The sequence below is a fragment of the Cydia strobilella genome, chromosome 5 (assembly GCF_947568885.1).
Source record: "Cydia strobilella chromosome 5, ilCydStro3.1, whole genome shotgun sequence".
NCBI classification, from domain to species: domain Eukaryota; kingdom Metazoa; phylum Arthropoda; class Insecta; order Lepidoptera; family Tortricidae; genus Cydia; species Cydia strobilella.
The window spans coordinates 23,028,003-23,054,461 of record NC_086045.1 but is presented as its reverse complement, the minus strand read 5'-3'; the positions used below and the strand labels follow the sequence as shown (position 1 = coordinate 23,054,461).

Sequence of the window (26,459 nt, the reverse complement as noted above, 5' to 3'; positions counted from 1 at the left end):
GCTGACATGATGATGATGGATGATGATGATGATTATTATGCACTCGTTGATGTCTTTTGTATTACTGAGATAGAGCAGGCTCCAATAAGATTGTAAAGGGGAAATTCAAAGGGCTGGTGGGGGTAACGGCACCATTTTTCAGCCCGGCAACATCGGGTTTCTAGGAGCGTATAAATTCCACTACAAGGATCAGAAGTCAAACTGCGGTGCGCTATTTTTGTAAACGGAACTTCACTGAGAGCCCGGTCTAATTTTAGATATACCTTATCCTAATGGTTCACTATTTTTTTTTTTACTAGCCTATTATGGTGTAGATATGAGCGCCGATAGACATTTAGGCGGCGGCGGTGCGCCGGTCAAAATCGATCGGCGGCGGCGGCGTATCGGCGGCGTGGCCTTAAAAACAGTTTTTAAAGGGAACAAAAATCAAACCCAAATTTTCAAAGCCTCAAACTCTTAAGGAATTGGACGATTTTTGTTAACCCCCGCCGACGAGAAGCCACGCCGCATGTCGACTTTGTGGATGTAGGATTCTACATCCATAAATAGGTCAGGTTGCGAGCTCTGAAAAGCTTAAAAGTCGCGCCTTCCAGAAGACCCGAAGCATTCCAGCATTTCCAGCAAGTCGCGCCTTCGCTTTTAAGCGAACGCCAAAGGTCGAGTATCATAGCAGGAGAGCCGAGATCACTTTATTCACATTGGTTCCAAGCTCCAAGCCAATTCCAAGCTCTCCCCTCCAGCTCGGTCTTTGGCCTTGCATGGAAGTGCTGTATGCGGAGCTCGGCATTGGTGTCACTTTAACTTGATCATTGTTCCAATCCTAAACATAGATTTTTCCCACCTCGACCTTTGGCTTTGCACGGAAGAGCGCCGCAATTGGACGATCCGGGGCTTATGCGGCGCTCAGCTTTTCTATTTTTTTCCTTCCACTTCGCTCTATCCTTGACATCGGTTTCCGCTAACCTACAGGCGTTTAAATCTTTGGCGATAACATTACGTCACCGCTGCCTTGGTTTGCCCCTCCTGTTTGGGCCTGGTAAGGCAAAGTTAAGGGCTCTGTTACCTACGTATTCAGGCGGCCATCTTTTGACATGCCCAAACCACCTCAGCCGACTTTCATGGAGCTTATCGGCGACGTCTCTCACTCCGAGGCTACCACGGATGTGTTCGTTTGGAACCCTATCAATCATGGAGACGCCTGACATCCACCTCAGCATCTTAATTTGTGCCACATGGATGGCTTGGACATGTCACTGGGTCACTGATGGTCTTGTACACGAGGCCTTTCATTTTTATCTGCATTTTACTGTCGGAGGTCACACCAGTTGCCTCTCTCCACTGTAACCAGGCGGCCGCAATCCTGTGTTGAATGTTGGTCTCCAGTGAACCGGAATCGTGCACAATGCACCCGAGATATTTGTATTAGTTGCATTTCTGTACTTCCTGTCCGTCAACCAATATTGGTTCGGAGTCTGAATCGGGGACATTGCACTCCATGAACTGCGTTTTTTTAACACTTTACACAAGACCGCCCCTATGCAGCTGATGCTTCCACGGGAGTAATAAACTTTGTAGGTCTTCTCGGCTCTCGGTACATACTGCCACGCCATCCGCATATATAAATATCCACCGTGCTGCGTTCTGAGCACCCTCTGTGAGAGCATCTAGTACCAAGCTAAACAGGTACGGGCTTAACACCGACCCCTGATGAACTCCTTCGGTGACTGGTATTGAGCTGGTTACTCCCGCGGTGGACCTGATCACTGACCTGGCTTCCCGGTACATGTCGTCTATTACACTCACGTATAGTATTGAGAGCAAACATTGGGTAAATGGTCGACATGCCTGGCACAAAGCCGTACTGGTTGAAAGAGAGCGTGCTTTCCGTCCGTAATCGGCTATCGATCACTCGCTCGTACATACAACTTCATGGTATGACACATCAACTTTATGCCTCTGTAGTTGTTGCATTCATAACGATTGCCTTTTCCTGTATAAAGAGGTACAATGGTGCTAAGCCTCCACGTATCCGGCATGTAACCGGCATGCGACTGTAACATCACGAAGGCAACGAAGACTCGCCTCGTAAGATCTCTCGTTTTCCCAGTGTTGCTTTACGGTGCTGAAACGTGGACAGTAAGAGAAAGTGAACGGAAACGCATTGATGCTTTGGAAATGTGGTGCTGGAGAAGAATGCTGCGGATATCGTGGACTCAGCGTCGCAGCGTTACACAACGACTTATGGCAATCGTTCACTCTCGTATACTTAGATATTTCAGTCACGTTACGCGCAGGGTAGACGACGCCATGGAGAGGCTTGTTGTAGATGTTGGGTTAGTAATAACATCACTAGTTTAGTTTGACATTTATAGCAATATATGCAGTGTATGGCACAAGACCCAGATTGCGGCCCTCAACGCGATGGACCGACCAAGGCATAGCTCTCACCGGGTCACCTTTAAATCTGTGCGTGCGGAATGCAATAAATAGAGAAGCATGGCGGGAAACAACGGAAAAAGACGTACAACGACCTCAATGACCACGACTGCTCTGACAAGAGTATCCGACTGAGTTGATGATGCATGATAAAGTTGAACAGATTTGCCAGTAATACGACGCCGCCCTTTATCTCGTATGCACTTCCACGCCACAATTGGAATGCCACCTGGTCCTAGAGCTTTTTGTTGGCCATTTTGTTTAAAGATTTATTGCCTTCCGATGGTGATATAGGTACTATCATTACTTTATTCGGTTGCGGTGTCGGAAGACTTAAGGTGGGACTATTAGTGTTCAGAAGTGCGTCGTAGTACTCGTACTAGCGCCAGGCCTATGGAACTCTCCGCGCGAGCTTGGATTTATACCTACGACTCGCTTGCCGCCGGCGGGACTCAAACTAGCCAGTTGGTTGCCACACGCGATCACGCACGCACGTCAGCGCGCGCTATGCCAAAGAAATGTCTTCGTCACGAACAATAACACAGCTTGTAGTGTCGATGGATGCAGAAACAAAAAAAAACAAATAAAAAGTATAGTTTTTTCCTCTTTCGACGGATGAGGAAAAGTATGTAGACATTCTCAATATGCCTGCTGTTATTTTTTTTACGATAGTTACAAGCTACGTAGGTACTATTAATGTTTTTTACGACACATTTATAGCTATATATCTACCTAAGTATTTGAAAGAAGCGTCGGCAACCCTAGCGTTGTGCCGGCGCGCGCGGGGCGGGAAGAGGCGCGTTGAAGGTCACTCCATTTTCTTTGAGAGAGTATCTGTTCGTAACAACTATTATATAATCTGTGCCAGCGCTATATAATATCCCGATCGCTATACAGTATCTGTCCACTCGAGCCCTTTAGCAGTTTCGTTTTTGTGATGTCTTTAGTTGCCTGATTACGTCTCCTTGCAAGTTTATATATGTTTTTCTGGAATTCTTTACTCTCCAAGTAGTCATAAATACCTTTCAGGGCTTTAGTCTTTTCTGAGCGACTACTTTCCTGGCTGCTTTCTTGAGATTTTTATATTCTTCCCTATCTTCATCCGTTTTAGCGACTTGCCATTTCTTAAAAGCTATTTTCTTCTCTTCTAAAGCAGTTTGCACTGGCTGAGTCCACCACCACGTTTCGTTAGGTATTCTCTTCCCCCCTGATGTTCTTCCGAGTAGGTACTTTGTTAGCTGCTCCGAGAATACTACTCTGTAGGTGCTCCCATATCATTGGCTACACCACGTTGCCTTAATGCTTGAAGCAGAGGGAATGCAGTGCCTAACAATAATTATCTTAAAACAATACTTCTCATTTATCATTAATATTTTTAAATTATACGGACGTAAAACACTTTTTTAATTTCCATAAGTTAATTGCAGTGGCGCTGTTAACGTCTTCGACTCCCCAAAATATCTAATTTGCGATTCTGAAAGTAGTAGTATCTAACAAGGTCACGCCGATTCCACGTCGATGGCGCCGCATCGGCGGCGGCGGCGTGGAAATTTCGTCGGCGGCGGCGGCGCGCCGGCGCGGCGCTCATATCTATTATGGTGTCCCACTGCTGGGCAAAGGCCTCTCCCCTTATCTTCCACGACTCCCGATATAGTGCCTCCTCCGGCCAGTTGTTGAGAAAGGTGTCTAGGTCATCCCGCCATCTCCGTCTGGGCCTGCCGGATCCGCGCCCCTCTTCTGGCATCCATTTGGTAGCTATGCTAGCCCATCTGTTTGGATGCATGCGGCAGACGTGACCGGCCCAGTCCCATTCGAGCCTAGCAGTCTTCTCACCGACGTCAGCAATGCGGTCCTCAAATTGTATCGCCGAAAATTGTATTGCCGATTATCAGTTCCCAACCAACTTTTCGCATAATTTCATTTCGCGGAATGGTCATGTGCCAACTTATCAAAAGATTTTGTTTTACTTCCCATCCTCACAGTTACCAACTGTACGTTTGATCTGTGTTGTATAATAGTACATTGTGATTTGTGATACAAGTGTGTGTTGGTCAATACACACGAGGCGATATTGTGTGCGCGAGCTGTAAGAGAGCGCGCAATAAGAAAGCCGATATGTAATGCATCCGTCATACTGCCGGCCACCCCTTGCCGGACGGGCCGCAACAATTACTTCAGCAAATATTTTTATTGAACGACTCTCTACTAATGATAATCCATTGACCTCGAAACGAGAGAGGTCTTAAATCTGTTTACAGTACATATGGTGCTACTTTCTCGCACTAGTGCTTCAAATAGCACTTTTCGTGCATGTGTCGAAAGTTTAAAGGGCCATATCTACTCTAAAACGTTGTACGATACACGTGCGAATAGGTAATTCGCAACTCGTGTCGATTTAAAACACTTTTCCGCACTTGTATCGTAAATAACTATTTTATATCATGCGGCATCAATCCACTTTTTTTTGTGCAAAGAGATTTTTGTTATAATTATTTAAATTTTTTTTGTTGTTTTACTTAATACTCAATTATTTTCAACGACTTATTATTATCTTTTACAATCTGACGATCTTTTTGTGAGTTCATGATGTGTAATTTGAGAATTATAATTTATTTATACTGTACCCATAGTTCTTAATTCGCTGTTCAGCTATGGGACATATTTTTGAGTATGATGAGTGCAACCATATTTTTTACACTTGACTGTACGAGTGTTTTATAACTGTTAAAATGTTACAGAGAGCTAACTCGCCTGTATTGTTACAGGTGCCTTTTTATTTTAATAAATAAATAAAGCGTAGTCCCTGGATCCTGCCTTTTAATTTACAATCCCTGTCGAGTGAGGCTCATCCATCTACCCCCTCACAAATAAGGTATTTTTTATTTTATTTAAGCCATTTAATTCCTTAATAGTTATACACATATTTATATTTCATTATTAAATTCAAAATATAATAATAGTAATACATTAATAAATTAAATTAAATATTATCAAATTATTTAACATGCAAGCGGTGGTGGCAGAGTGGATCTGACGTCCGTGACGGAATATCATTTGATATTTACCACTAGATTTTCGGTGAAGGAAAAACATCGTGAGGAAACCTGTATACATCCGCGAAGGAATTTAAAGGTGTATGTGAAGTCCCCAACCCGCATTGGGCGCGAGGACTATAGCCTAATCCCTCTAGTCGGTAGCGATTTTATACAATAATTTAATTATTTTTATTATTAAGGATCTCTTGACGAGTAAAGGCCTCCTCCATTTTACTCCACATTTCCCTATCTTGGGCTATTGATATCCAGTCGTCGCAAGGTATACTGTCCTTAAAATGTTGTATGAAATTACAAGCAAATATCAGCCTTAATTAATTAAGTATTGTATCCGTGACGATGCTTATTTTAAAGACTATGAGCTCTAAGTACTAGGGATAAAGTAGAATTTTAATAATGCTGTAATGCATCACGCGACATGCTAATGACAGCCCAACATTTTTGGGACGATATAATAAAAGTTTCACTTTAATACTTTATTATACATATTTTATCTCTGACAGGTCCTAGAGACTTTTACATCTCTAAACAATTTTAGTAATTGCCTGTTGTTTGTATATTTTTTATTAGATTTCTTTTTTTTTGTGTAATTCGACATTTAGACTGGATACATCTCTGACAAAATATCTAATATTTTATTGATTCCATATTTGTAATTGTTTTTTGTAAATTTTGGTTTTGTATTGCTTGTAAAAATTGACATGTAAAAGTGCCCCTGTGGCCTATTTGCTGAATAAATGTTTGATGTTTAACAAAAATCTTAAACTAAATTAAACTAAACCCTAAATCCACAAACATAACACTTTACGAGTTATCGCCTAGAAATATAGTACATTACTACAGAGGCCGGGAAGTAAGGGGTTGCCGGCCGAATGCATATATGCCGACAACCCCTTTTCACGCCGATGTATGTATAGTGCTTTTCTCAAACATGCAATGAATTAAATAAAGAAATCTCCACGAAATCAAAGTTTTAATTCTAAAGAAACTAAAAGTAAACTAGGCACAAAATATAACTACCACCTGTACCTATCTTTATCACACGTGTCGTATATTTTACACATGTAGTTAATCAATTTATTACACAAATGTTCAAAGGTATATTTATGTATCTTTGATTTTTCGCCTTGCATCCTTCTGACTGTAGTTTTAGCCACATAACTAAGATTACATCGTTTTTTATGTTGATATTATGCTTCACATACATCGTTGCCTTAAACATGGAGTATAATTAACAGGTATTCATTTAATATTTTCGTCGGAACTCATATTAAATAACACAATAAACAACGCACAATAAATCCAATAAAATAGAATTACAGATACACAATGAAAAATGTTCAACTTTACCCCCAAAACGATTAAAAAAACACCAACGCGTGTTTGAGTAGACATTTTTACCGCTAATATTTAAATGAAATATAGTTTGTCAAAGGACTGTCTCATTTCAAACATAGACAGAGATAATCATACTATCTTTGTCTTACACTGGTACTAGCACCCAAAAGAAAAGGATGAGTATAGTTTTTTGTTCTTATTTACTGACAAACTGGTTTGACCAACTTTATTTTAAATCTGTATTTGTACGTAAATTTGCAATTCAATATTATTGGAACTTGTTAATAATGTTTTATTTATATATTTTTTGTAAATTCGATACAAATAAAACTGCAAAATATATTAATGATCGTTTATTGTTTTTTTTAAGGGGTATTGGCAGAATGTCATTCCGAACCATAAGCAAATATTGGTTATAGTTTTTTTTTTGGCTGAATGCCATGATGCTGTGTCACAAATATATGTGAAATGGAAATTAAAAAAGAGCCACTTCCCGGCCTAGGCCTGCAACTTTGTATGAGATTTCATTACAGGCCCCTCGTCTAGCCGCGCCGGAGTCGTGATACTTCCCAGCCTAATATAAAGAACGTAATATCAATATTACATAGCATGTTTGAGAAAAATAATGAACGAAAGTATCTGAGCCCTGGTCTAATGTAATATAGCTGGTCTTAGAGTATAAAGCTCACGTCCTCGTGCACTTTTCGAGGATGTAAAATTACGTTCGTAATCGTATTAAAACGCGCCAGAGAGCATCCGCCCGCCCTTGCCCGGTGCAACGTTTGAAAACCGACCACGTACGCATCGACCCACGCATAATGGAGGGCTCTGTACCTTCATATAATACAAAAAAACATATACAAGCAAACGAGTGTATCTTCCAACACTTAGGTACGGCATTATAATTGCGCAGTTAAAAAAAAGCTATATTGCCTAAACCTTAATTGAAAACCAGCCAAGTGCGAGTCGGACTCGCGCACCGAGGGTTCCGTACATTACACAATTTAAACAATGTATTTTTATGTGAAACGTGAGTGAAAGGTAAATTGCGGTTTACGATTTATGACGTATTAAAAACTACTTACTAGATCTCGTTCAAACCAATTTTCGGTGGAAGTTTGCAATATACATCATATATTTTTTTTAGTTTTATCATTCTCTTATTTTAGAAGTTACAGGGGGGGGCACATTTTACCATTTTGGAAGTGTCTCTCGCGCTAACTATTCAGTTTAGAAAAATAATAATATTAGAAACCTCAATATCATTTTTGAAGACCTATCCATAGATACCCCACACGTATGGGTCTGATGAAAAAAAACTTTTTGAGTTTCAGTTCTATTCTATGGGGAACCCCAAAAATGTATTGTTTTTTTTTTCTATTTTTGTGTGAAAATCTTATTGCGGTTCAAAGAAAACATCTACTTACCAAGTTTCAACAGTATAGTAAAGTGGCTGTGACATACGGACGGACAGACAGACAGACAGACATGACGAATCCATAAGTAATTTTTTAGTAAATAATTTTTTGCCATTTGGCTACGGAACCCTAAAAAACCAGTGATATCCGAATCAAACACGCGTAGTGACACCGTGAGTGTAGTATGCTTGGACAGACCAACAAGTAGTGTGAATGCGACCGTTGGTAACGTTGAAAGCGAACGCTGCCGACGCGCAAGAATGAGGGTAGACAGAGCGCTGTCTACACAACTTTGACACCCACCCGCTATCTTCAGTCACCCGTGAACATGATGCATGTAACTGCGTCGAAATATCGGGAGCTCACAAATAATACAAAATGTAATCACGGTCTATATCCCGGTCAATATAAGTCCAGTGAAACGTAAATTGCTCATCAACCGATCATATTCAAAATCATTCTTGTGAAGTATTTATTAAATTATATTTTCTGGGTGGGGCCACAATTTTTTTACTTTCGGCGCGATTATTACCAAATGTATTTACATAATCAAAAAAGGTTTTTAGGAACTTTAATGTTATTTTTGAAGACCTATCTTTTGGTGTGCCACATGTTAACTTTACTTATTTTTTTACTGCCTTTCTCCTTATATGGAATGCCCCCCCTAAAAATATGTTTTTCCCCTCACTAGCTCGGAAAGCCGTCTTTTATCCTTTAAAACAAGCGGGGAAAAACGCATTTTATCCACTAGTGAGGGAAAGTAATTTGACCTTGAAGTGTGTTTAAGTAGCTTTTGACAGATAACAAAACGTAAAACGCTCATAATAGTGGTTCGTTTGATATTAATTATAATTAAATAAATGGTTTGAGAATTTAATAAAAAATATCAAATATAGCTTTAAGTCATAAACCTTAAAATTCCATAAGAAATATTTGTTTTTTTATATAATGATGTTGCATATTAAAGACCGCACAAGTTGTGTCGATGCAATTTCAAAACGCATCGTCATAAATGTCAACATTGTCAAGTGTCAAGAAATAATTTACTTTAAAACTGTTCTCACCGACTCCGACTCACGTAAAATACAATAACTTCCAGAGTTTTCTATTATAATATCGTAAAAAAATTAGTGATTCCAGTGATGAAGATGATCTAACGCCTGTGGATGTTGCACTTTCCTCGCTATAGTGAGGCGAAAAGTTTTGTGTTACACACGGGTGCAAATGTATTTTACTTCTCGTGTGTTGAAACACGCTACGCCCAGGATTCTATTTTAGAACCACTCGCTTCGCTCGTGGTTCAACTATAGAATCCTTTCGCTTGCTTGTGTTTTAATTCCACACTCGCGGGTAGAATACAACTTTGCACCCGTGTGTAACAAATACCTATTTCACCACACCAGATCGCAAACGCTCTTTTGATTGTATAAAAACTAATGAGAAAGTTGCATTTTATCCACAAGAGTAGCAAAGTAAGTTGATGCAAATTTGGAGTTGGTTCCTCATGTTAGTTGGTTAACTTTTTAATGATGTTTTTGAATGATAAATATTTAATAACGTCCCAAATTTCGTTAATATATACCGTATAGTTTCCGAGTAGCCATTTTGGCTACAGAACTCTAGAAATAAATTTACAACATTAATTAATAGCATATAAAATAAATACAGAACCCTAATAAAAGGAAGCGAAGGCAACGGTGCCCTTGGATAACCTGATTAAATTGGTCGCCCAACTCAATTACTTGCCCGCGGTCTTAAAATCTAAACATGTATGTATGTATGTATAAACTCTTTATTGTACAAAGACATAGAACACAAATATGGCACAGAAATAGGCAGTAGGTAGTAGGAAATGCGAACTTATCCCTTTAAGGGATTTCTTCCAGTTAACCTTTGAGTAGATGAGAATTGATGAAGAACGGTAGACAAATATAGCACTGCGTACAATAGACTAGAGGAAAGTCAATAAATTTATAAGAGGGCGAAAATAAATAAAATAAGATAAAATTTTTAAGTAACAGTATAACAAATATATATAATACCTACGTTTTATATAATAAATATACATCCATAGTCACAAACAGTTAATTATGGTCCGATAGCCACAGTTTCCTTAACTGCCCCCTAAGCGACGCAACGGACCGCGATTTCCTTAAGGAGGGAGACAACTCATTCCAAAGCTCATGTTTATATTTATTTTTTCTTTATTGGGAAAATAACAGATGCAGGAAAAACTACAAAATGGTACATAATAATTTGCACTAGAAGTAAGTATAGTAGATCGGCAATGTCCAAAAGTCTCCTAGAAATCAATTTTCAGTCAATATCGGACTGTTGGTTCTAACTAAATAATTACTAGAAAACGTTCAAAACTTTCACAAATTTCCGAGTTGACTTTGAACTGCTCTAGCTTGAAAACGAAACGACTGAATTGATTATTCTAAAAGTAAATAACAAGTATTAATATTGTATAATGTCTAAAAATAAATAACCAGATACATCAAAAACTAACAGAAGTACTTACATCAATTTGAATAACAGTATGATTTCCTGATTTTACAACATTAAATTGCCCTGGAACAAGTATGTATTTAAATACCATAAAACGGGTTACTGTCGGTACCAAATAATAAGCAAAAAGAAAAAAATAAATGAGCTATTTATATAATAATTATTATGTATGTTGTAAAATTTAATGAGATTGGAAAATTGATGATTTACGATCAGCGATGTTTTCCAATATCTAGAAAAGGACTGGATAAATTGCCGCCTACTCGAGATCGAAGGCTGTATGTATACGTACGAATACAAACAAGAATATATTAAACCACAGCTAAGCCCAGAATAGGGTAGTTGTGACACATGTTGAATTTTATAACTAAATCAAGTTAAATAGTTAGAAAATTAGCAATTTATCACAATAAATTGGAAATGAAATAAAACTATAAAAACGGATTATATCGCGTATATTGAATTTATAATACATCCCGACGTTTCGAACCCTTTACAGCGTTCGTGGTCAACGTTGCCAGCGTTGGTGGTGGTGGTGGTTCTTGGTGGTTGAGATTAAGAAATATCCAAACTTTAATAGGGAAAATGGCTTTTCTCTACCACCAGCTTGGGATCCTGTAGTCCATCTGATAAAGGAGCAAGCGAGACATAGACTGTGAGACCTTAGAAACCGCGCCGAGTATGGAGTCAACTAAACCGCATTCGAACAGGCGTTGGAGACTGTGCTTATACTTATTTATACCACTGGCACAAATGGGGCTGGCGTGACTCCCCTCAGTGCATGTGTGTTGACCCCGAGCAGACGGTCGAACACATTGTTCTGGAATGCCCTCTCACCAAATTCAAGGGACGGATTGAAGACCTCGCGAACCTCAGTGAAAGGGCCATCGAGTATTTGAAGAGTGCAAACCTCAATCTTTAGATTAGTATTTAATTTAAATCCAGTAACTGTAATGCCATACGATAAATAAAAATAAATGTAATACTTAAGACTAATATGGTTTGTTTTCTAATTAAGCGTATTGATAAGTTTAAAATTCATTGAATTATAACTTATAAGCTCTTACTTATTTACTTACAGCTGTGGCGCGACGACCCGAAGTGGATCTTGGCCTCCGACACCAAAGACCGCCATGCTACTCTGTCCAAAGCCGTTTCTGTCCAGTCGACGGCGCCGATTTCGCTGAGGTCTTTCTGCACTTCGTCTCTCCAGCGGTACCTAACCTCTAATTATACCCTCTATTCACAATTAATTCTATATCTATTACAAGATAGAATTAATTCGCATTATAAGGTTTTTCAAAACAAGCGTTACTAGATTCATAGCATATTCATAGAGTAACTTATACTAGAGCGGTACTGTCATAGTAAATTTTGTAACCCCAGTAAATTCACTGCCATCTGTCGACACACTTTAAAACTAAAAATGAAGATTTATAAAAATACGATAAAATATATTTAAATATGGATAAATGATTTTTTTAATTTGCATTAATAATTTTTATGATTTTGACCCATGTTCTTTCACTGATATGCGTTAAAATTGTTAAATAACAAACGAAACCGTCAACGCCATCTATACGACAGTAGGCCAAAGCTAATAGCGCCCTCTGAACGAGAATCAAATTTTCTTGATTTTCGAGGCACGTTTTTTCCTTAGACCGTATCCATCTATTGATTAGGGCAAGCGGTTCCGGTTCCTGCTACGCACCAATTATTTAGCAGGAACGAAGATATTTTCCAGTAGCCGCATGTCCATAATTAATTCAATGAGACATGTTAAGTATGTGTTATTTAAAACTCGTAACTATGTCGTAAGGAAGGAACCGCTGAACACATGCAACACACTTTAATCTTATACTAATTTTGTAACAAAAAACATTTCGATCGATAGGCTTGGCAAAGCCCTTTAATGTATAATATCTGTATTATCTGGTGCCTGTTTCGCATTGAGCAGGTTAGCGCGTATCTTGCCTTACCGGCAGCTAAGGGCTAGCTACTTCTCGCTGTTCCATTCGGTAATGTGCTATGGTCTAGAATTCTGGGGCACCGCAGCAATGGCAGCGTGTATTCATTTTACAAAAACGTGCAGTACGCATTATATAATATGCCCCACACGGAACCCCCGCTAGACAACTCTTCATAGATAGTAACATAATGACACTCACATCACAATACCTATTTTACATAATTAAATATATTAGAATGAACATACACCTATTTCCAATAAAGACATTCAAAAGTTCACGTATCACACAAAAACACAAAAATAAGTTGGTCTCGACATGTTGCCGACTTGCGAAATCCTCCAAAACGATATCTAATGCAGGGCCGGGTATCTACAATAAACTACCTGATAGCAATATTAAATTAAATATTGAAAGTGACCTGACATTCTATAATCAGTTAAAAAAATGGTTGACCACAAAAGCCTTTTATGACATGTCAGAATATAATAATAATGATTTAATCTTAATTAATTGGAGTTGAAACTCTAGGTCCATGGGGTCCCAGCGCGCATAAGTTGTTTGCAGAAATCGCGAAGCGTCTGGTTGACGTAACTGGTGACCGAAGAGCTGGCGGCTTTCTCGCACAACGTATCAGCATTGCGATACAGCGGGGAAATGCCGCCAGCATCCTTGGTACAATGCCTCAAGGGCCTATTTTAGATTTAATAGTTATTAATTTCGTTTACGTAGTATTTATCCACTGTATATATCTTGTATTTATAATGTAATTTCATATTATGAGAATAAATATCTAATCTAATCTTAATTTAATTTTATATTTTGTATTTTTATTAATTATTGGAAATTTGAAATGTGTTGATTGTTTTTATATTGTATTATTGACCGAAGCGTAGCGAAGGTCTACGGTTTGACTCGCGCATTTTGCTTTTGTATGTCCGGATGTTCTCCTCTACAGGTCGCAATTCTCAACCGATTCTCGTGAAATTTTGTGACCAAATTCTATGACTAAATAGAATTTTTTTGTCGATCCGGTTTTTGGAAATTTTTCAAAATGGCGGAGTTGTTATAGCTCGCGCCTAAACAAATAGTCGTATCGACATCATAATAGTATTTTCTTTTTGAGATATATGTTTACAGATTAAATTTCGTAAAATTCAGAAAGTTTGTATTGCTGGCTTTGGCGGTATTTAGATATTTAGTTTTTACTCGAGAATGAGTAGCTGAATTTCGTCAGCTTAGGTAAGCACTATCATGGTGTGTTTTGCAAACATTCGCTTTTTTCGTTTGCACCGGGTGGTCCCTGGTTCGATCCCCAGTAATTGTATGCTGCTACATAACTTTTTGTATTTTGTTTTTTACATTTAAAGTTAAATTTCGTATTGTTTTTTTTTATTTGTTTTTTATTTTCCTATTTTGAAATTAATTGATCAAGCGCGGGCTTAGCGTATTCGTTTCATTTTTACAAGCTAACTAGCCCTAAAAAATATGTTTTATCTTTGTTATTTTAATTTTCTAAAGTGTTTTGAACGGCGGAGGCATACATTTAGTTAGCTTTAAGTGGTTCTCTCCTTTTTCCGAATTTCATACAATTTTATTTACAGTTTTTCTTTTAAAATACGTAGATTTCTTGCACCATAAACTTTGAGGTTTATGTAGAATAGATTCGTTGTCTGAGCGGGTTTATGGAGCCAATTATTCAATAATATTATTGAAAAATTCAATAAAAAATTGAGAAAATATTACTCAACGGCCGTTTGTGTGTGACCTTTACACTATACATTGTTTAATAATAACTAACAAAGATGTCACTTTAACACAGGTGACCTAATTAAGTAGAACCTAATTTGTTCGACAGGTGGTGACATCGTTAAGTCGAAACGGGCCGATTTTTAGGGTTCCGTACCCAAAGGTAAAAACGAGACCCTATTACTAAGACTCCTCTGTCCGTCTGTCTGTCACCAGGCTGTATCTAATGAACCCAAATTTTCACAAATGATGTATTTCTGTTGCCGATGCCGCTATAACAACAAATACTAAAACGTACGGAACCCTCGGTGGGCGAGTCCGACCCGCACTTGTGCGGTTTTGAGTTTCGTGCGCTTGATTTCGTGTGGCTCCCTTCGACATATCTCCACAACTAAGCATTTCAATAATTTTAGAAATTAAAAAATCAGCCAGGTATACAGGTTGGTTTGGGTAAGTTTGGGTCAGTAAGGGGCAGCTACCAGATCCCGTGCTGCTACGCGAAAATGGTCTTAGAAAACCTTCCCTCAATTTCAAATTAATGAATTTTGCGGTTTACAGATTTTGGAAAAAACATAGGTACCTACAGGATGCGAGAAAAAGGTCATGTTTGACAAACTTTTTTGACGTGAAACGTAAGGTGCACGTCTTTAAAAACCCGTAGAGGGGCTCGGCTCGAAAACCGATTTTAACGAAAAAGTGTTATGGCGCGGTGGCGATATATCATGAATGGTTTTGATATCAGTGTATCAACGAAAGTAGCCATTACTCGGAACTGCATGTGCTGCTGACATATATGGCGCTGATTCCTCCCTAGAAACGACGCATTCGGAGCTAAAATTACCCCTATTTGCAGTGTTTATTTAATAATTACTCATGAGTCCATTAACCGATTTCGATACAATTGAGTTCATTTGATAGATCCTTTTGAAATATTATAAAAATAAAATACGCGGTATTATAAAAAGCTGGAAAAAAATTAAAATGTGGCATTTTTACAGGAATATCACGACTGCGTTTGTTTGAGGCCACCGTGTGCGAAAATTAAGGCATAAAAAGCTCAAATGCGCTCTTACCTACAGGCTTTACAATATAGGGTCGGGTAAAGCCTGATATTCAAGCGCGCGAAGCTCCCGGGGCGCCTTTTATATTGTAAAGATTACATGCAGGGCGCCCGTGGCGCCCTTTACACTGTAAGGTCGGGCGAAATCCGACATTCAAGCGTGCGAAGTGCGCTCTTTCACACAGGCTTCACACTGCAGGGTCGGACGAAGCCCGACATTCAAGCGCGCGAAGCGCGCTTTTACACACAGGCTTTTCACTGTAGGGTCGAGTGAAGCCCGACAATCAAAAGCGCGCCTTACGTAAAGGATGCCTGCGGCGCCTTTTATACTGTAAAGATTACGTACAGGGCGCCTGCGGCGCCTTTTTCCCTTACCTACAACTTTTTCACTGTAGGTTAGGGTAAAGCCCAACATTTAAGTCTTACATACAGGGCGCCTGCTTTACGCTATGAGGTCCCTAAGCGGCCCTCTGCCCGCCCGCCCGTGGCGCCTTTTACACTGTAAGGTCGGGCGAAATCCGACATTCAAGCGTGCGAAGTGCGCTCTTTCACACAGGCTTCACACTGCAGGGTCGGACGAAGCCCGACATTCAAGCGCGCGAAGCGCGCTTTTACACACAGGCTTTGCACTGTAGGGTCGAGCGAAGCCCGACAATCAAAAGCGCGCCTTACGTAAAGGGCGCCTGCGGCGCCTTTTACACTGTAAAGATTACGTGCAGGGCGCCTGCGGCGCCTTTTTCCCTTACCTACAACTTTTTCACTGTAGGTTAGGGTAAAGCCCAACATTTAAGTCTTACATACAGGTATCATATCATATCATCTATGAGGTCCCTAAGCGGCCCTATGCGGTCTTCGCAATGACTGTTTAGATTAGCTACCCAAAATTTTTGTTCCCCAATAGCTTTTGTTCCATTCGTGTTTTTCTCCATTCTGCTTTTTAACCAGGCGTTAATGTTTTTAATAGTTAATTTAATTACACGCGTATGTCCCAGTCGCTTTTTCCCCAAAGAGTAATGTTTTCACGATAGTCACATTAAGTCGATAGATAGGTAGGTAGGTTAGGTTCGTTAGGTAGCTTCAGATGCCCGAAGGGCAAACCGCCCAGAAATCGACTCAGGGTAAGAAGGGCTTGTTCTCGGAAGTATTACTCTTTGGAGAAAAAAGCGACTGGGACATACGCGTGTGATTAAATTAACTACTGAAAAAATAAACGCCTGGTTAAAAAGCAGAATGGGGAAAAACGCGAATGGAACAAAAGCTATTGGGGAACAAAAATTTTGGGTAATTAATCTATACAGTCTTCGCAATAACTTCCACGCCACGTTTCACATCAACCACTGCGGCTGTATCCCTGATACAGCCCAACGAGGAAAACTTTTCCCATACAGTTTGTATGAAAATGAAAACTTTTATTTTTCACATGCTATTTTTTATGAAAATTATTTTTAAAGCGAAATTTACAAAACTACAATATATTATGCTGCAGCGATCAACATCAAAATCAAAGTGATTTGTAAGAATTAGTTAGTGGTAACCGTTTTCTGCCGAAATGGAAATTGTATGAAAGAGGTACCTACTGTCTGTCGCTATTCTACCCTCTGAAACGTAACAGGACTGATTGGCGAGATAGAAAAATGTGAATAAAATTTCACGTTTTCTCCATAGTAAATGTATAATTTTGTTACCTACTCAAAAATGTGACTCACACGCCAACAGCACTAAGCTATCAATAGAAGCGTTTTTGTAGTTATCGGTAGAAGAATTCGCGACACTCAATTGATAATAAGAATAACAAACACTTAACTTAAAAAAGAATGTTAAATTTATTTAAAAAAAAATTGCACCATGGGTTTGAACCATGTGGGTATCTCAGCTATTATCTGATTTTTTTTTCAAACAAGAGATCTTTTGGTGGTTAGTCGGCAGGACACCTCTACACATCCATCTTATCTTAAGCTATGCTCGCGAGGTCTACAGCTCACAGAGCCACTAGTTTTACTTTAATTTAATTAATGATTATTTGAATGAATTGAATATATTATGTAAATCCAATTATGACGTGTAATATGAAATATTATTATAAATAAATGAGTATGAGTATGAGTATGAGTATTATCTATATATAAGCTAGCTTAAGCTAAGTTCCTCTCCAATTAATTTTTATACTCAGAAAAATAAGGGTAGTCTATCTCGCTTCGTTCCTGCTAAAAGAGGGCGTTAGGGCGGGCCCTAGTAAAGAAATGTGACGTTCCATGGGTAGAGGTACCTTATGGCTGGCATTGAGTTATGCATATCTCTGTAATCTACAATAAATAGAACACAAAAGAACAACCTCCTAAGTTGTGTAGTTACGGAGATATTATTTTTGAAAATAATGTACAGTACGACAAGAAATTGCAGAAATTAAAAAGTGGCAATACTGTAGTGTCGTCCCTTTCAAATCAATCTAAGAAAACGGGACGACATTACAGTATTGCCACTTTTTAATATCTACAATTTCTTGTCGTAGCAAGCAACTTTATGAAAGATACGTTTTTGAAAAACTATATTCCTGAAGTAAGTTACATAGTTGACTACAAATCTTAATACCTTAGACTCCTGAGATTGAAAAAAGGTTTCGACATGTTCTGTACTACAAATCGAAACCTTTTGATATTAAGGCCCTGCATCGAAAAATAAATAAATAAATAAATATTAGGGGACATGAAATAAAACTATGAAAACGGATTATATCGCGTATATTAAATTTATAATACATCCCGAAGTTTCGAACTCTTTACAGCGTTCGTGGTCAACGGGTGACCACGAACGCTGTAAAGAGTTCGAAACGTCGGGATGTATTATAAATTCAATATACGCGATATAATCCGTTTTCATAGTTTTATTTCATGAGTAACTATCGCGGTAACCGAAGACAATATTATTAGGGGACATCTTACACAAATCAATCTAGCCCCAAACTAAGCAAAGCTTGTATTATGGGTGCTAGGCGACGATAAACAGATACTTATATAGTTAAATACATACTTATATATAGGTACATACAAATATTTGTGTTCATCACACAAATAAATGCCCTTACAAAAAAAAGTTGAGCCTTTTTACAAAACATTGAATATCTCCGAAACTAGAAACCCTCATCTCATAAGGTACCTTTTCCCGTGGGACGTCACAAATGAACTGCAGCATATTCTACAGGTGTTGTCCTTGACCCTGAAATGCAAATCGTGCAGGCTGCACAGAGCGGCAGTTTCGAATAGACAGTCTGCAGGCTGCGCGCTTCGCAGTTCGCTTCCGTGAAATACGTACTTACGTGACGGTCGAGAAGTATAGCCAGGTAGGGTAATTTTTTATTTATTTATTTCATTTTATTTGTTAGGAAAATTTACAGCTAAAGTAACAAGTTAGGTAATAACATAGAAACAGTGAGCCAATTACAAGTTTCCACAGATAGAAACTGCGTAAAGTGCATGGCGTGCGAAATTACAACTCTAATAATACTTACTTTAGTTATAAATATACTTTACTTATCTTACTAGACAGGGATAATTGATTTTAACTGTGAACGAGAAGAACAAAAGAGAGAAAAAAGAACAGGATAGTGATACATAAGTGTTAACAGTGGGAAAAGTCTTGAGTCATTAGTTTTTTTTTTTAATACCACGACGGTGGCAAACAAGCATACGGCCCGCCTGATGGTAAGCAGTCAGCGTAGCCTATGGACGCCTGCAACACCAGAGATATTACATGCGCGTTGCCGACCCTTTAAAAACCTGTACACTCCTTTTTTGAAGAACCCCATACTGTAGCCCCTCGGGAAAACCTCGGCAGGGAGCTCATTCCACAGCCGAAGCGTACGCGGGAGGAAATTCCTCTTAAACCGCGACCATTTAGGTGCTAGGGTGTGAGGATGAACGCTCTGCCCATGGCGAGCGGTGTGGTGATAGAAAGCGGCCGTTGGCATCATGTCAAACAATTCTTCAGAGCACAGCCCATTGTACAGGCGGTAGAACACACACAAGGAGGCAAAGTCTCTCCTTAGACTTAAAGGTTCAATACCGCTTGTGAGTTTGGGATCGTCGACAATTCGTACAGCGCGCCTTTGGACCGAGTCGAAGGGTCCAAGCTGGCATCCAGGTGCTCCTGCCCAAAGGTGACAGCAGTACTCCATATGGGGTCTGACTTGCGATTTATATAGCAGCAGTCTTTGCCCCGGAGTAAAGTATCGCCTCGCTTTATTGAGCACACCGAGTTTTTTGGATGCCAGTGCAGCCTTCCCTTCCAGGTGGCTACGGAATTGGACGTCACTGGAGATGTCGACACCGAGGATCCCAATACTCCCCGACATGGTAAGGGCTGTGCCTTCGAACTGAGGGACCACAGTAAATGGGGTTTTCTTAGCGGTAAACGCGCAAACTTGTGTCTTGGTGTATTATATTAGTTTACGTATCGAACGAACAGATCGATGAGAACATGATGTTTGCAAAGCTGATTGAAAGACCTAGCAGCTCTTAGAAGAAAGGAGTTTTTCCTGTAATTAGTATGAACGAAGGGAATATGGAAGGTTTTTTTGGTGCTAGAGGATATGCGTGAGGGGACTGCGAACTTCAAGTTGGCTAGTAGATCAGGACAGTCTTCATGGTTCTGAGCAATTTTCATTTTTTTGTGCCTATTTGCCGTTCAGTGCCAGCTTCCGTCCACTTGACGGAGTTGCTACAAAGAATTGCGTATAATTTGAATATGAACCTACCTTACCGCACAATTTTAGACTCATTGCAATACTTAATGTCTAAAAAATAGATCTACCTACATAAAAATGTTGTTTCGCAAGTATTGAATTAGTGATAATAGTACATTTCGATGCTAGTGCGGAAAGTATGTGACGGGACGAGTGAAGAATGACATTTCCGCACGTGTATCGAACGACGTTTTTTAATGCGAAAAAATAAGAAAAGCAACAAGGAACGGAATACGTAACTTTTATTTTATTAATTCTGTGACATCATTGACATTGACATTATGAAGAAGTGTTTTTCTAGCTTTTATTCGACTAGAATAGATTTTGTTATTATTATTGAACCCACTTCAATGAAAGTTTTTTTTTTCAAATACATGTTCTATAAGACAGAAACAATTGTAAATATTAAAACATTGTACTTATTACCTAAATATCGTTATTTTTGATTATTTGTGTATCGTATATTTATAAAAACAATATCGAATGTTGCCTTTGGAAACATAAAACATTCTTGCAGTAAGAAAATACGCCTCTTCTTTGACAGGCGTTCCGTTCCATTCAGACAACTTATTAAGAACGGTTTTTCAACATTAAAAAATAAACGTGTTAAAATACTTATAATGATGTAGAGGTAAGTAATAAAATATGTATGCATATTTTTTGTATTCTTACATTAACAGTAGGTTTTTATGTTGATAACGACGTTTAAATGAAACTAATATTAACACTCATCAATAAGTAGTCATGAATTGGAACAAGTAAAAATTTAAAAAAATTGGAAAAGTAAAAAGCACTAGATCGCGAAAACCAACTTTCCGCACGCTAAACAGCGACGAAAAGTAGCACTTTTTGAGCAACTATATTAAAAAATATATTAATCACAGCTACGGACGTGCCTTTCAGAGGTCATAAAACCAAGAAAAGAAAAGTTTAGGCGGGAAATGTTCATAGTAAAATATTACTTCGAATAGCTAGAACAGTTAATAATGTTCTAGCTATTTTAAGTAATATTTTTAGCACGTATGATGATTTTTAGATGTATAATGAAACAAAAATGATATGAAGTTTTTTTTAAGAAATCTTAGAGAAATGTAGTGGACGAGAACTAACATACCAATTTTATGAAGTTTTTAGTTTTCGTCCACAGATGGACGGAAACCGAAATAGCGAGGCGAATATTTAGTATGGTGATTTTATTGAAATATATCTAAGTACTAAATACATTTGTTTTTCCTCTTAATATGATCTGTATCGCATATTAAAACCGGCATTTAGTTTACGTCCACTCCTTTGTCAACGGTGCGTTAATAAAATGGTATTTTGTACCTACAATTGATTCTGGACCGATTCAAATTTTGGATTTTTGAATTTCGTATGAAAATAGCTTGAAATGCTAGGAAGGGCATAGGTTAGGGTTATCACGAAAATAATCATTATACGCGGTCAAAGTCGCGGGCAGAAGCTATAAAACAAACTAAAAATTATTTATATATAACATAACAACTAAAAACAAAATATATAATCGATTTTTAACTATTATGGCATAGCGAAGCCATGCCTGGGCAAAAGCATAGAAGCTGTTAGGGCTGTTTGTAAGTCTGTGGTCTTTTTTAATTGTCCCAAGGCGTAAATAAATTGGCTAAGTTTGGTTTTAATTTTTTCTATGTGGTCTTTCCAATTCAAGTGAGAGTCGATTGTTATGCCGAGAAGTGGGAAGGAGGGCACGCATTCTATTTTGTTATTTTGGAATTCAAAATTTATGTCTAGCTCTTGTTTTTGGTGAGGCATGAATTGCGTAAGTTTTGTTTTTGAAAAATTAATTTCTAGAAATATAACACATTTAAGTAAGTATTTCAATGTATTTACACATTTAACTAGGGTTAATGATTTTTTTTTCGCATTTCAAAGTTGGCATCTCTTATAATTGGACGTAATCTGACCCACCTACCCTATTTATTTACTTTATCTACGCACATATTCGTTAGTGATCTATAATGCGTTCAGAAACCGTAGGAAATGACCAGCATTATTACAATTAATTTTACTATGAGAACTTTATTATTATTAATTTATTTATTTAAACTTTATTGCACATAAAATTACAAGTACAAATGGCGGCCTTAATGCCATAAGGCATTCTCTACAAGACTGGGCTAAAAAGAGAAGAGAGATCTTATCTGTGGTAGTAGGTAAAATCTGTAGTTTAATGGCATTACATTAAATATAGGTCTTATACAATAATTTATGTTTCACTATGTTTTGCCATTTGGCATACAAATATAATCAAGAAGAGATGGAGCATGCACTAATTATAACAGATGTCAAACGAAAGTAATATGTTAAATGTCGAACAAAATAAGAGTGTACTAAATTGAAAATTAAATTAATTGAATTATAAACTAAGAGTGTACTTAAAACTAAAACAACTTAAATTCAAAATATGTCGAGTAGATATTAAAACAGTTATCGATACGAAACGTCAATTCAGTATGTTTTTTTTAACATAAACCGCACGACATTTGATCTCAAGTGACATAAGAATAGGGACTTCATTCGTTTGTCTATAATTTAAAGAAAACATTACTGTTGTCATTTGTTTGTTGGTTTTTTGCTGTTACGAAAGTAGAATTGTGAAAAGTTGTTTGTAATTTACATTTTAGTTAAAAACATATAAGTAGTTTGTTGGAGTAAATGTTATAATACATAACGGATACTCTGTTTATTGAATAATATAAAATAAACACCATTTTTAATACTTTTATACATAACTTCCAAAAAGGTTTCATCATAGTATAAGGGAGTAGGAAAATGACATAGTGGGGCAGAGTGCTCGAATAAACAGTCGTAAATGTGGACACGCTGGACAAAAGCACCAATTTTTTTTTTAGGCACTTGTTAGGTCCATTGCTTTAAGTTTTGATAGGAGCCAACTCCTCCGTCGGCCATATTTAAAGAAATAATAAATAAGTCCCACAGTAAGCTCAAGAAGGCTTGTGATATGGGAACTCAGACAACGATATATATAATATACAAATACATAGAAAACGTCCATGACTCAGTGACAAATATCTGTGCTCATCACATAAATAAATGCCTTTACCGGGATTCAAACCCAGCACCATCGGCTTCACAGGCAGGGTCACTATATTATATATTTAATTAAATTTTAATTCATTCATGATCTGAGATGATTTTTATTCTGCGAAAATTTTAAGTGTCTACATATTACGGTTCTAGAGATATACCGATTGATATGGGCGGGCAAAATAACGCTATAAAATTACGTTTCATGTATGAGTGCACTGTTTAATTTTTAATTTATTTTTATTTTTATGAATGTATGTTAAAGCAAAACAAAATTTTCCAAAACCTATCGTGTGTGGTATCATACGAAAGGGCTTTTTGAGGCGATTCTAAAAATATATCACATCATTACATTTCGGCCATTTTTTTTTTAATTAAAACAAAAAGAATTTTCGAAACATACCAAGTTTGGGCTCCTCCAGATACGATATGGCTAATTTTTTTTTGTACAATATACCACAAATGATACGTGATATCCTCATGTCTAACCCCAAGAAAGATAATTACACAATAATTACATAGTTTTTTTTTTACTTTTTCAATTTTACAAAGTGACACAGTTCTATTTCAATACCTATTTAACGAGACTTATGGAACTATACTGCAGATACGGTACATATTAATCATAAAATGATACGTAATATCCATATATCCAACGGGAAATACCTCTTTAACCCCTTAACTGCGCCTTTTCATCAGTTGATATAGTTTGTTTAGTTATTGACATAAAATATCAAGGTTGTATCCTCCAGCTACGACATATATATACCTTTGTGATGATCGTAATCATCATCACTTAGATAACTCCCAATAATAAACAAAACAGCACAGTCCAATACAATTCCATTACACTAAGCTCTACATTACTGACGAAATCATTAGGATATGAAAAATATTTATCTCGATATTTATTAATTTGGTTGGCCGTAATAGGTTGTTGAAAACCACGGCAGATGTATGCCAAGACTAAAAAAATAATACCTAAGTCTAGAGTAATGTATAAAATAGATGCAGAGATTTGATGTGTATAGATTAGTTTTATATATGAAAAAAATGAAAAAATGAAAATTGTTTTATTTCCTTGTAAGCTTAGTCTACAAATTGCCGTCAGTGGTTGGGACTTCCTTTTAGGTGAATGTACCTGTATCAGGATAATAGTATAATATAATTATATACTTAATAGTATTAAGCAAATCGCGGATCGGACCGCGCGAACTCGCCAACTATTACATAAACCAAAAAGGTTTACAATAGTGGCATGCTGGCAAAAGTTGTATGAATATTTAAAGTGAATAAATAAATTTTTAAAAAAAGGTACAAAGTCATATAAACTTACGATTGACACCTGTTGCGAACGGAGATAAAACAACACTTAAGGCGAAAATAATTTCTGGGATTTTCACTGACACTTAGTTTCATTTCACTTTAAAACCCGGGCGCGACACAAAATCGTGTTTTTTGGCGTAATGGCGTGTCGTCAACCTTGGCCACCGGACTCTTATAAACTGCCGTCCTTGAACCTGCGAGCTGCGCGGCGAACACCGTGTTCCCCCTACGCGCACCCCCTAGACTCGCCATGCTCTAAAATCTAGTGTTGGGAAACTTGGGAAGAGTCGTTCTTCGAGTCCTCTGATTTAAGATACTGTACTCCGTTTTCCAGACTTTCAGAAACGGTCAAGCCACATATTTCGACTATGGTGTAGAGTTTGGGAAGTTAGGACGTGAAGAGTTAGAAGCTTGTCTCTACTTGAGGTCTGACAACTTTTTGACAGCCATATTTATGGTCTCATCTTGGCAACATTTTACATGAAAATGTTTATGGTTGGATTTTCTTTTCTGCTCCTAGTATTTAGATAATCTTCAACTTTAAATGTAATGTCAACTTGGCTGAGCGAAGATAATTTGTGCATAAATTTATCAAAAACAAACTCGAGTTTAGGCCTCAAACTTCATTCTCCAAACTGCAAATAAGTATGCTTTATTCAAGTAGATAGTAGATATTCAAGTAGTAGAGACTATACACCGTGGGCTGGTAAAACCCGACAGATTTTAAAGGTGTATTCTTGACCGCATTTAGAGACTAAAATGTCATACAAAGTTTTCTGAAATCGGTCTTGTTTTAGAGATAATGACAATTCTTGTGAAAATTTGTTTCTGTAATAACTCAGTGATAAACGCCTTTTCGGCTGCAACGCTGCCACTATGTTACTTGGTTTAGACATACCTTCTGTCCGTTTTTCAGACATTATAGCCATGCATGCCGTTCTTTGTATTTTTTACCCGACTGCCAAAGGAGGAGGGTAATGTTTTTCGAGTGTAGTATGTATGTATGTCTGTTTCTTTGTGGCCTCCTGTAGCCTAAACGGCTTGATGGATTTTGATGTATGGGGTATCGTTAGATTCGTCTTGATCACGAAAGTGTCATAGGATACATTTTATCCCGAAATTCCTACGGGATACTACAGATTAAATTTTGAAGTGAAACTTCTAATGCGACTTCCAACAAGGTTGCGTTAAAGGTATAACGCTACCATGGAGGGGTTAATTTTATACTCTATTATTAACCCACTAAAGTTAACTTTCGCTCGACCAGCACGGTGTCTCTTATCTCTCTCTCTCTCTCTCTCTCTCTGTGTATACTTGTTTGAATATACAAACATGTACCAGGCGCCAGGCGAACATAATTATGAAGGAGGTTTACGCTCAAATTTTTATAAATTATCAAACCTCAAAACAAGAGTGTGATCAGTAAGTTGAATAGGGTAATTTCCCGAAAGTAGGGTAGTTAGTTAGTTTTGCTGGGCATTTTCCGCAAATCGACATCCATGTGCCTATTTTGCGTGAAACGAGGTAGCGCTACTCTAACCACCCCAAGCTCCTCCACGAAGCCTAGCAAAGTCTTCAGGTTGCTAGTTGCCTCCTTTAGTGTGCATGGATTCTCTAGGTATTTTCTCCTATATACTTCTACCTGTTTACAGTCTAGGAGAATATGTTTTGTTGTTTCTTCTTCTTCCATGCACGCTCTGCACATGGGGCTGTCAGTTTTACCCATATTATGTAGGTGTTTGTTTAGTGTGTTGGCTTCTTGGTGTTTTCAGTAATATT

The 26,459-nt window shown here is 37.8% G+C and overlaps 1 pseudogene; it reads right to left on the bottom strand.

The window, feature by feature from the left end:
• Positions 1 to 334: 334 nt before the first annotated feature.
• LOC134741822 (uncharacterized) lies at positions 335 to 2,036 on the bottom strand (annotated as a pseudogene).
• Positions 2,037 to 26,459: the final 24,423 nt, after the last annotated feature.